At 35.7% G+C, this 14,036-nt stretch overlaps 1 pseudogene; it reads left to right on the top strand.

Moving 5' to 3' along the window:
* Positions 1-11,978: 11,978 nt before the first annotated feature.
* On the top strand, positions 11,979-12,917 carry LOC112832578 (olfactory receptor 6C4-like; annotated as a pseudogene).
* The last annotated feature ends 1,119 nt before the right edge of the window (positions 12,918-14,036 follow it).

The following is a 14,036-nucleotide window of genomic DNA, read 5'->3' as shown; positions in this document are numbered from 1 at the left end:
TCCCTAATTTGGGGAAGGAAACACCCAAATCCAGGAGGCACAGAGAAATCCCTTCAAAATCAACAAAAACAAACAATGAATCATGGAACACTGCATCAAAAACTAATGATGTTATATATGGTGATTAACATAACAATAAAAAATTAAAAAAAAATCAACAAAAGCAGGCCAACACCAAGAATACTTTAGTTAAATTTGCAAAATATAAAGATAAATAAAAAATCCTAAAAGCAGCAAAAGAAAAGAAATCCTTATCTTATAAGAGAAGACAAATAAGATTAGCTATAGACCTTTCCACAAAAACGTGGCAGGCCAGAAGGCAGTGGCATAATATATTCAATGTGCTGAGTGGGGGAAAATGCAGCCAAGAATACTTTATCCAGCAAGGCTGTCATTCAGAATAGAAGGAAACATAAAGAGTTTCCCAGACCAAAAAAGAAAAAATTAAAGGAGTTCATGAACACTAAACCATCCCTACAAGAAATAGTAAGGGGGACTCTTTTAGTAGGAAAGAAAGACCAAAAGCAACAGAGACTAGAAAGGAACAGAGAAAATCTTCAAACACTGACACTACAGGTCATACAATGCCAATAAATTCATATCTAACAATCATTACTCTGAACGTAAATGGACTAAATGCTCCAATTATAGGGTGTCAGAATGGATTAAAAAAAACACACACAAGACTCATCTATATGCTGCCTACAAGAGATTCATTTTAGACCTAAAGGCACCTGCAGATTGAAAGTGAGGGGATGGAGAACCATTTATCATGCTAATGGACATCGAAAGAAATACAGAGGAACAATACTTATATCAGACTAACTAGATTTTAAACCAGAGAGTATAACAAGAGATGAAGAAGGGCACTATATCATAATAAAGGGAACTATCCAACAAGAAGATCTAACAACTGTAAATATTTATGCCCCAACCTGGGAGCACCCAAATATATAAGACAATTCATAACAAATGTAAAGGAACTCATTGATAATAATACAATAATAGTAAGGGATTTTAACACCCCACATACAATAATGGACACATCAACTAAGCAGAAAGTCAACAAGGAAACAATGGCTTTGAATAACACACTGGACCAGATGGACTTCACAGATAAACTCAGAACATTTCATCCTAAAGCAGCAAAACACACATTCTTTTCGAGTGCACAAGGGTCATTCTCCAGAATAGATCACATACTAGGTACAAATCAGGCCTCAGAAAGTACAAAAAGACTGAGATCAGACCGTGCATATTTTCAGACCACAACGCTACAAAACTTGAAGTCAACCACAAGAAAAAATATGGAAAGACCACAGATACATGGAGGTTGAAGAACATCCTACAAAGAATGAATGGGTCAACCAGGAAATTAAAGAAGAAATTTTAAAATACATGGAAGCAAATGAAAATGAAAACACAATGATTCAAAACGTTTGGGATGGAGCAAAAGCAGTCCTAAGAGGGAAGTATATAGCAATACCTGCCTACCTCAAGAAGCAGGAAAAATCTCAAATATACAACCTAACCTTACACCTAAAGGAGCTAGAAAAAGAATAGCAAGTGACCTAAAGCCAGCAGAAGAAGGGAAATAATAAAGATTAGAACAGAATAAATGATATGGAAACAAACAAACAACAACAAAAAAAAAAACAGTAGAACAAATCAATGAAACTAGGAGCTGGTTCTTTGAAAGAATTAAAAATGATAAACCCCCTGCCAGACTTATCAAAAAGAAAAGAGAAAGGACCCAAACAAATAAAATCACAAATGAGAGAGGAGAGATCACAACCAACACCACAGAAATACAGGCAATTATAAGAGAATACTATGAAAAATTATATGCTACCAAGTTTGAAAATCTGGAAGAAATGGATAAATTCCTAGAAATATGTAAACTATCAAAACTGAAACAGGAGTAGAAAATTTGAACAGACCCATAACCAGCAAAGAAATTGAATCAGTATTCAAAAATCTCCCAACAAACAAAAGTCCAGGGCCAGATGGCTTCCTAAGGGAATTCTACCAAACATTTAAAGAAGAGTTAATATTTATTCTTCTCAAACACTTCCAAAAAATAGAAATGGAAGAAAAACTTCCAAACTCATTCTACAAGGCCAGCATTACCCTGATTCCAAAACCAAAGACCCCACTAAAAAAAAGAGAATTACAGGCCAATATGCCTGATGAACATGGATGCAAAAATTCTCAACAAGATACTAGCAAATCGAATCCAACAGTACATTAAAAGAATCATGCACCATGATAAGTGGATTTATTCCTGGGTTGAAAGGGTGGTTCAGTATTCGCAAATCAATCAACGTGATACACGACATTAATAAAAGAAAGGATAAGAACTATATGATCCTCTCAATAGATGCAGAAAAAGGATCTGACAAAGTACTACAGCCATTCATGATAAAAACTCTCAACAATGTAAGGTTAGAGGGAACATACCTCAACATAATAAAGGCCTTCTAGGAAAAATCCACAGGGAACATCATCCTCAATGGGGAAAAACTGAAAGCTTTTGCCCTAAGGTCAGGAACAAGACAAGGATATCCAGTCTCACCACTTTTATTCAACATAGTACTGGATGTCCTAGCCACAGCAATCAGAGAGTGAAAAGAATTAAAGTCATCCATATTGATAAAGAAGAAGTAAAACTTTCACTATTTGTAGATGACATAATACTATATATATAAAACCCAAGAGATTCCACCAAAAAAATTACTAGAATGTATTTAAATGAATGATAAATGAATTTAGTAAAATCACAAGATAAAAAAGTCAATGTACAGAAATCTGTTGCATTTCTATACACCAATAATGAAGCAGCAGAAAGAGAAATTAAGGAATCAATCCCATTTATAATTGCACCAAAAATAATAATATACCTAGAAATAAACTTAACCAAAACTAAAAGACCTGGACTCTGAAAACTATAAAACACTGATAAAAGAAACTGAAGACAACACAAAGAAATGGAAAAACATACCATGTTCATAGATTGGAAGAACAAATATTGTTAAATGTCTATACTACCCAAAGCAATCTACACATTTAATGAAATCCCTATCAAAATACCCATAGCATTTCTCACAGAACTAAGACAAACAAACTTAAAATTTGTATGGAACCACAAAAGACTTCAAATAGCCAAAGCAATCTTGAAAAAGAAAAACACAACTGGATAGATCACAATTCTAGACTTCAAGTTATATTACAAAGTTATAGTAATCAAAATAATATGGTACTGGCACAAAAATAGACACATAGATCAATAGAACAAGACAGAAAATCCAAAAATAAACCCACAATTATATGGCAAATTAATCTTTCGCAAAGCAGGAAAGAATATCCAATGGGGGGGGGCACATTGGTAGCTCAGTCAGTTGAGCATCTGACTCTTGGCTTCAGCTCAGGTCATGATCTCAGAGTTGTGGGATCCAGCCCCATGTCAGACTCCGTGCTCAGCGTGAGTCTGCTGGAGATTCTCTCCCTCCTCCTCTACCCCTCCCCCAGCTCACTCTTTCTCTCTTTAAATGAATAAAAAAATATCTTTTTTAAAAAAGAATACCCAATGGGGAAAAAAACAGTCTCATCAGCAAATGGTGTTGGGAAAACCAGACGGCAACATGCAAAAGAAAGAAACTGGACCTCTTTATTACACCATACCTGAAAATAAATTCAAAATAGATTAAAGACCTAAATGTGAGACAGAAAACCATTAAAATCCTAGAAGAGAGTACAGGCAGTAATTTCTTTGATATTGGCCAAAATAGCAACATTTTTCTAAATATGTCTCCCGAGACAAGGGAAACAAAAGTAAAAATAAATTATTGGGACTACATCAAAATAAAAAGCTGCACAATGAAGAAAATAATCAACAAAACTAAAAGGCAACCTATGGAATGGGAAAAGATATTTGAAAATGACATATCCAACAAAGGGTTAGTATCCAAAATATATAAAGAACTTAAAAAGTCATCACCCAAAAAATAATCCAATTAAAAAATGGACAGAAGGTATGAACAGACATTACTCCAATGAAGACATTCAGATGGCCAACATGCACATGAAAAGATGCTCAACATCACTCATAATCAAAGAAATTCAAGTGAAAACTACACTGAGGTATATCTCACATCTGTCAGAATGGCTAAAATCAACAACATAAGATGTAACAACTGTTGGTGAAGATGTAAAGAAAAAGGAACCCTCTTACAATGTTGGTAGGAATGCAAACTGGTACAACCACTCTGGAAAACAGTATGGAGTTTCCTCAAAAAGTTTAATGTAGAACTACCCTATGATCCAGTAATCACACTACTGGGTATTTACCCCAAAAATACAAAAACACTAATTCAAAGGGATACATAGATTCCTCTGTTCATAGTAGCATTATTTACAATAGCCAAATTATGGAAACAGCCCAAGTATCCATTAATAGATGAATGGATAAAGAAGATTTGTGAGATAGATAGATAGATAGATAGATAGATAGATAGATAGATAGATAGATAGATGATAGATATACATACACACACACACACACACACACACACACAATGGAATATTATTAAGCAATAAAAAGAATGAAATCTTGCCATCTGCAATGACATGAATGGAGCTAGAGAGTATAATGCTATGTGAAATAAGTCAGCCAAAGAAAGACAAATACCATATGATTTCACTCATACGTGGAATTTAAGAAACAAAACAAATGAACAAAGGCAAAAAGAGAGAGAGAGAGAGAGAAACCAATAAACAGACTTTTAACTATAGAGAATAAACTGATGGTTGCCAGAGAGGAGGTAGGTAAGGGGTTGCATGCAATACATGATGGGGATTAAGAATACATTTATCTTGATGAGCACTGAGTAATATATGGACTTGAATCACTATAATTACACCTGAAACTAATCTAACACTGTATGTTAACTGCATTGGAATAAAATAAAATATTTAGAGATCTATAGTGTGTGGGTTTAAAAGGTTTGAGCAGGAGTGTTAGGAAGTGGAGGAAGGATTTGCAAGACTTAGGAAATGGAGGAAGGACACGGGGCCACCAGTCTTCTATAAGAAAACAGTTATCAGGACAAAAAGACTGATGGAAAATAAAAGGGACTAATGGGGAAAATACTAATCTCTCCTCCATATCTCATGTTACTTGACCAATGTGAAGATCGCCACAGCAACAGAAGGCAGATACCCCCAGTGCTACTACTATCTTGCCCTTGAGGAGACATACAGTGTTCTGAACATCAAGCAAATAATTAAGGTATATTGTCTAGAGTCGTATTTAAATATAACAAAGGTATCTCAGCATTATGCCCAGAATGTAGTAAACTGCTCAAAAAAATGTTTTTTAAAAAAAGTTGTTTTCTATTTCCTGTTATCAATCATTATCATTACTGCAGTTTCCACAAGGCTTTTGTACTACACTGACAGTCTCCTGTTAACTTCCTCAGAGTCCCTTTGGATTTCTTCCCCAACCCCTTATTAAAAAGTTCAATTCCAGAGTTCTCAACAAAATAGGGTTCATTAGTATGCTCTGAATGTTGGCCTCCTGGGATCTTTGATTTCTCTCCTCAACTGATCATGCTGAGGTCTCTTCTGAATAGAATATTTAAAATACACGTCAGTCTGCTATAAAATCACAAGCAGCACATACTCAGCCTCAAACAAGTCAGAAGAAGGGAAATAAGACTTTAAAGGAGGATGCTTTTGAATATCACTAAGTATGCTTTATTTAAATAAATCACATCTCAAGGGTGTGAGGCCAGGGCGCATTTTAAATTATTGTGGAATGAAGAAGTAGCAAATGACAGCTAAGCTGACATAGAGCAGGATGAGTATGATTTTTCCTATTAAATTTTCATAAGTTTGGGAACTTCTGTGAACAATTAGGTCAATCAGTAGTGGTGAGAAAGCAAACAAGTTCAGTTTTATGCCACCACTCATCCACATCAGACTTCTAATAGTGATTCATCCCATGGACATGTATGGGTAATATCCCACAGAACTTGCCCTGACAGTTAAGTGTAAGTATATTCTCAGTTTATAGTTATATCAATGTTCCCTCTTTGGGCTTATGGAGCATGAAATCATGTAATTGGTTTTTTAATTAAAAAGTAACTTTTCCCATTCAGTAGGTTGTCTTTTCATTTTGTTGATGGTTTTGACCTAGAGAATATCATGCTAAGTGAAATAAGTCAGAGAGACAAAGACAAATACCTCATGATTTCACTTATATGTGAAAACAAAAAACAGAAACAGACTTGTAAATAGAGAACAAACTGGTAGTTGCCAGAGGGAAGGAGTGGTAGGCTGGGTGAAATAGGTGAAGGAGATTAAAAGGTACAAACCGCCAGTTATAAAATAAATAAGTCATGGGGTTGAAAGATATAGCATATGAAATACAACCAATAATGTTGAGATAACTTTGTATGGTGACAAATAGGTAACTACATTTACTGGGGTGAGAACTGGGTAATGTATAAAATTGTCAGTTCACTATGTTGTATATGAAACTAATAGAACATTCTGTGTCAACTATACTTCAGTTTAAGAAAGTTACTTATAGCGTTTATACAATCTAGACAAGCATAAAGTAAAAGAAGATAGCTCCCCATATGTCCCTCACTTTCTCATCTAACTTCATAAATTCACTATTTATTGTCCCAGATCTATGTGACTATGCACATAAAATATAGTTTTATATCAGATATAAGATATATCGATATAAAAATGTATGTCTTTTTTTACCCAATGGGATCATAAAATACACTAGAGTTCAGCAGCGTGCTTTGTTCACATAGCAGGATACCAAATATATCTTGTCAAGTGGGTTCACATAAATCTTTCCCATTCATTTTTTTAAGTTTTTATTTAAATTCCAGTTAGTTCAAATAAATTAAATAAATAAATTCCAGTTAGTTAATATATATTATTTCCCACTCATTTTTATTGGCTTGTTTATTTTGTAGTTTGGATGTGCCAAAATTTTTTTGTCATTTCCCTACTAGTGGAAATTTAAATTGTTTCCAACTTTTTACAACAAACAATGCTGCAATGATTTGTAAAATTATTGAAGCAGATTTATTATAGAATTTATGTGGAAAGCAAATGTGATGTTTTTTATAACAAAGCTATTCATCAAAGACCAAAAATTCATGGCCAGGAAATGCAGGCCTGGACATTCACATCATTGGATGACATGACCTCGTTTCACACATCCTCAAGATTAGGATATTCTCGGGGACAACAGCAAAGACAACTCTCCGGTGTTCCAGATAGGCACACAGCCCAGGAGTACAGAGTTTAGGATCCCAGGGGCTTAAGGTTTCTTTATTTCAGGAAACTTAGAAGATCAGAATGACATTAAGACACCCACAGGATTCTAGACATTTAAGGCTTTTCTTGGGAAAATCACTGACCTTTCTGAAAAAGAATATTATGACCAAGTAATCTGATAGCCCTTTTCCTGGTTCTGTGTTGGGGCTATACTTGTATCCCAAGAAAAGTGACTCAGCCCGTCCAGGAGGCTTAGAGAGATAGGATAGGGGAGTCCAGGTGCACATGAACACTTCTCCCTAAGTCAATGGTAAGAATGTAAAGCAGTTCCTAAAAGCCCCTCCTGAAATCATTTGATGTCTGAAGTTTCTCTTTCTATCAGTGACAGATAGCAGTATCCTGAAAACTAAGCATGAGGGAGTTCTGTGCCCAAACAAACTTTACACACTTTAAGTCATTTCAAAATTCAATTACAAATTACAAATAGAAGAAATACAGATTTTTATTATTTGGTGATGGAAGAGCACCAACTATGAACAAGGAAAATCTCAAAATACAATCTTGCTGATAGAGGCCTGGGTCTCCGCTCAAAATCCCAGCAGAACCAGGTAATATTCATGACTTACTGACCATTCATCAGTGGAAGACAGAAGGGAAACAGTAAAATCAATTTATGTATTCAAGCGATGTTATCCTAAACTGGCCCTGGAAAGTTCCTATTAATTACTAGATCAAAAAAAAGCAAGAAAAAATACACAATTTATATGGTAAATTGCCAAAGATAAAAGGGTAAATGGAGAACAAACTAAGGGTGGAGGGGGAGAGCACTATCTTTTTTCATTTATTTAACAACTATGTGTTTTGATCATACTGTATGTTTTTGCAACTGTGATTGGGGAATAAAAGAATATCAAAAAAAGAGGAATAATATATTCATGATGAGCGTAGCATAAACCAACACTACAATCATTCAATAAGTGTTACCCTGATCTTAAAGAATTTATAGTCTGCTTTTGGAAAGACAATATATACACATAAAACAGAAAACACTTAATGCCTCATTAAGGCATCATTTATGTTAATTCTTATCTTAGAATCAAGCATCTCTCTGCATTTACGCTGTGTCACAGATATTCAAGTACTCCTTTTGATGTAAAAATTCCACACAGAGTACAGCCACTGTGGAAAACAGTACAGTGGTTCCTCAAAAAACTAAAAATAAAATTACCACATGATCCAGCAAGATAGGCTACTGGGTATATATTCAAAAGAATTGAAAGCAAGGCCTTTTTTTTTTTTTTTGGAAAGCAGGATCTTGAAGATATATTTGCACACTCATGTTTATGGCAGCATAATTCACAATCATCAAAACAGAAGCAAGCCAAACATCCATCGACAGATAAACAGGTAAACAAAATGGGATATGTATATACAATGGAATATTATTCAGCCTTAAAAAGGGAGGAAATGCCTTGAGAATATTATGTTAAGCAGAATAAAACAGTCACAAAAGACAAATATGGTATGATTTTACTACTTTTAACTAAAGTAGTCAGATTCATAAAAACAGAATGTAGAATGGCGCTTGCCAGGGGAGGGAGGGAAGGGGGAAAGGGGAGTTGTTTAATGGGTATAGAGTTTCAGTTTTACAAGATACATAGTTCTAGAGATCTGTTGCACACCAAAGTGAATATACTGAACACTACTGAACTTAAAGATGGTGTTAAAATGGTAACTTTTATGTTCCATGTTTTTTACCACAATTTTTTTTGGTAATTCCACAAAGCGTCTCACAAATGCTAATTACACTCTGTACAGGTTTTCTTACTCAGATAATAGTGCTTAGCAACTGGACTCAATTTACTGATTTTTCTGTCTCCACTTGCACAAGGAGATCTGCTGGAAGTGGACGAAGAGATACACTCTCATTTCTATAGCATCCTGGCTACAGAGACAGAAAAGACTCTAGTAGCTTGAGCCACAGGTTTTTCAGGGTCAATGTATGGACTATCTTCCAATTAAAAGTTTGCCTGAAAATACTAAAAATTTCCTTTGGGATGTATATGGCTAAATATACAGGAAATTAAATTTAGATCAATGGTCTATAAACAGAACTTGTTCAACTAGCTTCTGACAGAAAACTTGGGAGTGACAAAACTGTCAGTTTTTGTAATAATTAATATAATGATGTATTCTGTTCGGGAATTAGCCATTTTCTATTTTATGTATATATGACATCTTTCCAAAAGTAGACTGTGAGTTCCTTAAGAGCAGGGGAAGAGCAAAGAACCAACGCTTATTGAATGACTTTTAAGAGTTACTGTTTTTCAAAAGTAAATTTCTTGACATTTAACCAAAAAAACCTATGGAGGAGTTTGGAAATTTAAATAGGTTTTGTCACAGTGAAAAATTATGCTGAAATATATTTTAACATACTAAGTTTAATTTGAGGGGAATATGTCCAAAAGATAATGTATTATAGAGAGTTAAAAATATGGGGCTGCAGGTGAAATAAGAATTCAGGCCTAGGAATAGCAATTTGAGAGGCATCATGAGATAGGTGTACGACAGGATTGTTTCTCTCATTTAGAAATTCAAGCCAGCAAACAACTTCTGAAAAATGTGTTTAGGAGAAAGTACAGCCAGAGTAAGAGACACATAATGAGAGTCTGGAGAAAGGAGGACAAATTAGGAAAGAGCCATTGGTTAAAGGAAGAAATTAAGAAAATATTAGAAGAAAAAAATCAAAGACAATGTAGAGATAAAATACAAATATACAGAAATTTTTTAAAGAATATGCAATCACTGTTTAATAAATATGTTAGAAAAATAAAAAAGTAGGTCTGGTCCAATGTATTTTAGAATAGAAGAATTTGCTGGCTGTGTGTGCTTGGCTAAATCACTAAAACTTTCCCAGATTCAGTTTCACCATCATCATCACTATTATCCTCATAGTATCATTAATGCACATTATCTCATCTGTAAGAATGAGATAATAGTTGTAATCACTCTGCCCCTGGATGAGGATGGAAAATCAGCACAATCTGGTAGTTGAGTGTGCAGACTATGAATCAGGCAGCACTAGGTTAGAATTCTGGCTCCACACTACACAAGCTGTGGGATTTAGAACAATTTATCAACTGCTCCAAACCTGAGTTTCCTCATCTGCAAAATGGAGATAGTAATGGTACCTATCTCAAAGGGCTGTTATGGTAACCAAATAAAATAATGACAAGGCTTGGCCCATTAAGTCCTCAACTGATAACAGTTATTATTTTTGGAGGGGGGAGGGGCAGATCAAGAGGGAGAGAGAGAGAATCTTAAGCAGGCTTCACCAAGGCAGGGATTGATCTCACAACCCTGAGATCATGACCTGAGCCGAAGTCAAGAGTCAGACACTTAACCAAATGTGCCACCCGGGCGCCCTGATAACAGTTATTATTTATTGTTATCATAGTTATAACCAAGTAAAACAATGTACATTAAATGCTTTTTAAGGTAGAAGGTGGTAAAAATAAAAATGTTTGTGACTTTGTATTTTCAGGAATCAGAAAGAAACTGATCTCTGACACAAGAAGACTCATCTACTCTTTGGAACAGAGGTATGAGAAGATGAGTACAGGGACAGAAATGTCTTGAGAAAAGGAAGGTAGATATGGAGGTTCGTGCCAGAAGAAATTTTGCAAATTAATAAACTGTAAGTGTGTTATCTGCTGAAAATGGCTTTGAGAATTTGAGAACTTACTGTGAAGAAGGTTAAATAAAACTTAGCTTAAATTTTAAATTTAACTTAAATTTTATTGTAGTAGCTACACAACTATTCAGAACCCTGTTCTTCACCTATAAACAAAAAATTACTCAGCTTCTCAAAGTATGGTATAGATAGTGCCCTAAGCAAACAAGTTTTTCATTAGAAACTCCTAAATGAGTTTTGCAACTTTTTATTTCAGTTTTATTTGTCTAGCCAGAGTAAAATTACATGCTTATTAATACACATGGATATGAAAGAAAATGATAGCAGATATCTTCTTGGAGAGATACTATCTGTTCCACTGCTAAAACTGTACCGTCTAAGACAGGAAACTTGAGACTTGAAGGAAAGCAGACACTGGCAGCAAAGATTTAGAGACTGATGATGCTAGTTACAGTGGTTCACAAATTCAAAATATTGAAGGGAACTTGAGGGCATCCTTGGTTACTGCAGTTGTAATGGTAGTGCTGATTCATTCCTAAAGGCTCCTCAACTGGGAGCTTACACAGCTTTTCTTCTCACACTGAGACCAAGAAAGGGATGGAAATGAGACATTGCTGCCAAATTACCAGATATGATGCAAGATCCAAAGTAGACTCAATGTTCAAAGTGGAAATAAAAATACAAAATGGAGAGAATGATACCTTAGACATTGGTTTAGAAGGTAGGCTAGGAAAGTATGGGAAGAGCCTGAAATGGAGCCATGGAGAAAATTTTCCTGCCTGAGAATTTAAAAAAATAATTCCTGTGAAGAGCCAGCCTCTGTCCAATAGAAAATCTCATTTGAGTCAAATTGACAGAAAATAGACATTTGAACCAACTCAACAGAAAAGGCTTAGCTTCTCCTAAATGTTCCTGAGCTCCTCCTTCCATTCTCATTCCTGACTTCTTTCCTTTGTACCTCTATAGGTAGTAAAGGTTAGCAATGAAAAACCAAACCTTTCTGACAGAATTCATTCTGCTGGGACTAACAGACACCCCGCAGATCAAACCTGTAATCTTTATATTTCTCCTCCTCACCCACATATTCAGCATCATTGGAAACCTGACAATCATCACCCTTACACTACTGGACTCCCACCTCCAGACTCCCATGTATTTCTTCCTCCGGAATTTCTCCTTCTTAGAAATTTCCTTTACAACCACTTTTACTCCCAGGCTGCTGTTCAGCATCACAACTGGCAACAAGACCATCAGCTTTGCTGGCTGCCTCACTCAGTATTTCTTTGCCATCTTCTTTGGAGCCACAGAGTTTTACCTTCTGGCTGCCATGTCCTATGACCGCTATGTGGCCATCTGCAAACCCCTGCATTACCTGACCATCATGAGCAGCAGAGTCTGCATCCAGCTGGTTCTCTGCTCTTGGTTGGCTGGATTTCTAATCATCATATCCCCAATCATCCTGACCAGTTAGCTGCATTTCTGTGCCTCCAACATGCTGAATCATTATTATTGTGACTATGGACCCCTCCTAGAAATGTCTTGCACAGACACAAGACTCCTGGAGCTGCTTGACTTTATCTTAGCAGTTGTGACCTTGGTGGTCACCCTGGTGCTGGTGATTCTCTCCTACACAAGCATCATCTGGACCATCGTCAAGATCCCCTCTGCTCAGCAAAGGAAAAAGGCCTTTTCCACGTGTTCTTCCCACATAATTGTCATCTCCCTCTCTTATGGCAGCTGCATCTTCATGTACATAAAACCTTCAGCAAAAGAAGGAGTTGCCTTCAACAAGGGGGTAGCTGTGCTCAATAACTCAGTTGTCCCTTTACTGAACCCATTCATTTACACTCTAAGGAACAAACAAGTAAAACAAGCTTTCAAGGATGTCACCAGAAAAATAGTGCATCTTTATTCATTTTAATGGCCTCAAAATCAATGGAAATTCTGAATGAAATTCATGAAGTTATTCCAACTGTTAACTTGAGCTTCTGTTATCTCTTTTAAAGTAATTGCTCATATCAATGGATTGTGAATATGTGTCAAAATTTTGTTCCAAATTTGCAAGCGAGAGAAAGATATTCAAAGATCTTTTTTCTGGTACATATCCTTCAATAAAGGGGAAAACTAGGGGAAAATATTCTTAGAGTACATACAAAAAAGAACTATCTGATTAAAAATTATTTTGCTTATCATAAATCTGGTGATTAGCTTAATGATTAAGTCTATTTTCCCACAAGAAGCTCTTAGTCTTACCAGTAACTATCAAAAAGTTGTAGGCACATTTTGTCAAAAATTCCTAGGTACTTCCCAGAAAATACAATTCATGAGGTCATACACAAAAACAAGTTCTATTTCAGATAATTGTTCTTAGATTTTCACCAATTTGCTTTCTCAAGCTTCTCCCTCTGATAGTTCTTAAAGATTGTCTCTTTCTAGCATCTCCTACAGAAAATATTTCCTGCTCTAAGGACAGAATGGAATCTCATGATTGTTCATAAGGACATTTCTGACTCTCATTTGAGAGCTGAAATCAGAATGAAAACTGTTACCAAGGAATCTTTGGACTCCTTTTAAAGGAAAAATCAGGTGAAGAGATATCTTAGGCCATGAAAACGACGGTCAAAATCTCTAGAAGCTGGAGTGTAGCAAAGTGTGCCTGACTTTTAGAGAATACATTTGTAGATGAAATTGGGAGGGTTAGAAGAGTTACAGATGCTACTTAGGGAGACCTTAGGATGCTATAGTCTGTTAACTATCTCCACAACTTTCTGCAGTTCGAGTCCCTTGGTCACCCCCTCTGACTTTGCCAATCCTTGTGGTAAATGTTTCTGGCAGTCAAGTGGAGCCACCTGGCCTCTACTCCTTCAGGTTCCATCATCCCCATGAAAATTAACAAGACCATCTCTGTGACCATATATCCCACCAACATCCCTGGTGAATGACTGTCATTACTAATTTTTTAGTGATCCTGATATCCCTCTCAGCAGCACATTCCTTATCTCCCTAGTGAATGTGTCCCAGTGCCCCTTCTAGTGAATCT

The sequence above is a fragment of the Callorhinus ursinus genome, unplaced genomic scaffold (assembly GCF_003265705.2).
Source record: "Callorhinus ursinus isolate GAN/ISIS: 27379988/994484 unplaced genomic scaffold, GSC_fseal_2.0 scaffold14, whole genome shotgun sequence".
NCBI classification, from domain to species: domain Eukaryota; kingdom Metazoa; phylum Chordata; class Mammalia; order Carnivora; family Otariidae; genus Callorhinus; species Callorhinus ursinus.
The sequence above is the reverse complement of the archived record's forward strand: the minus strand, read 5'-3'. Positions and strand labels throughout refer to the sequence as shown.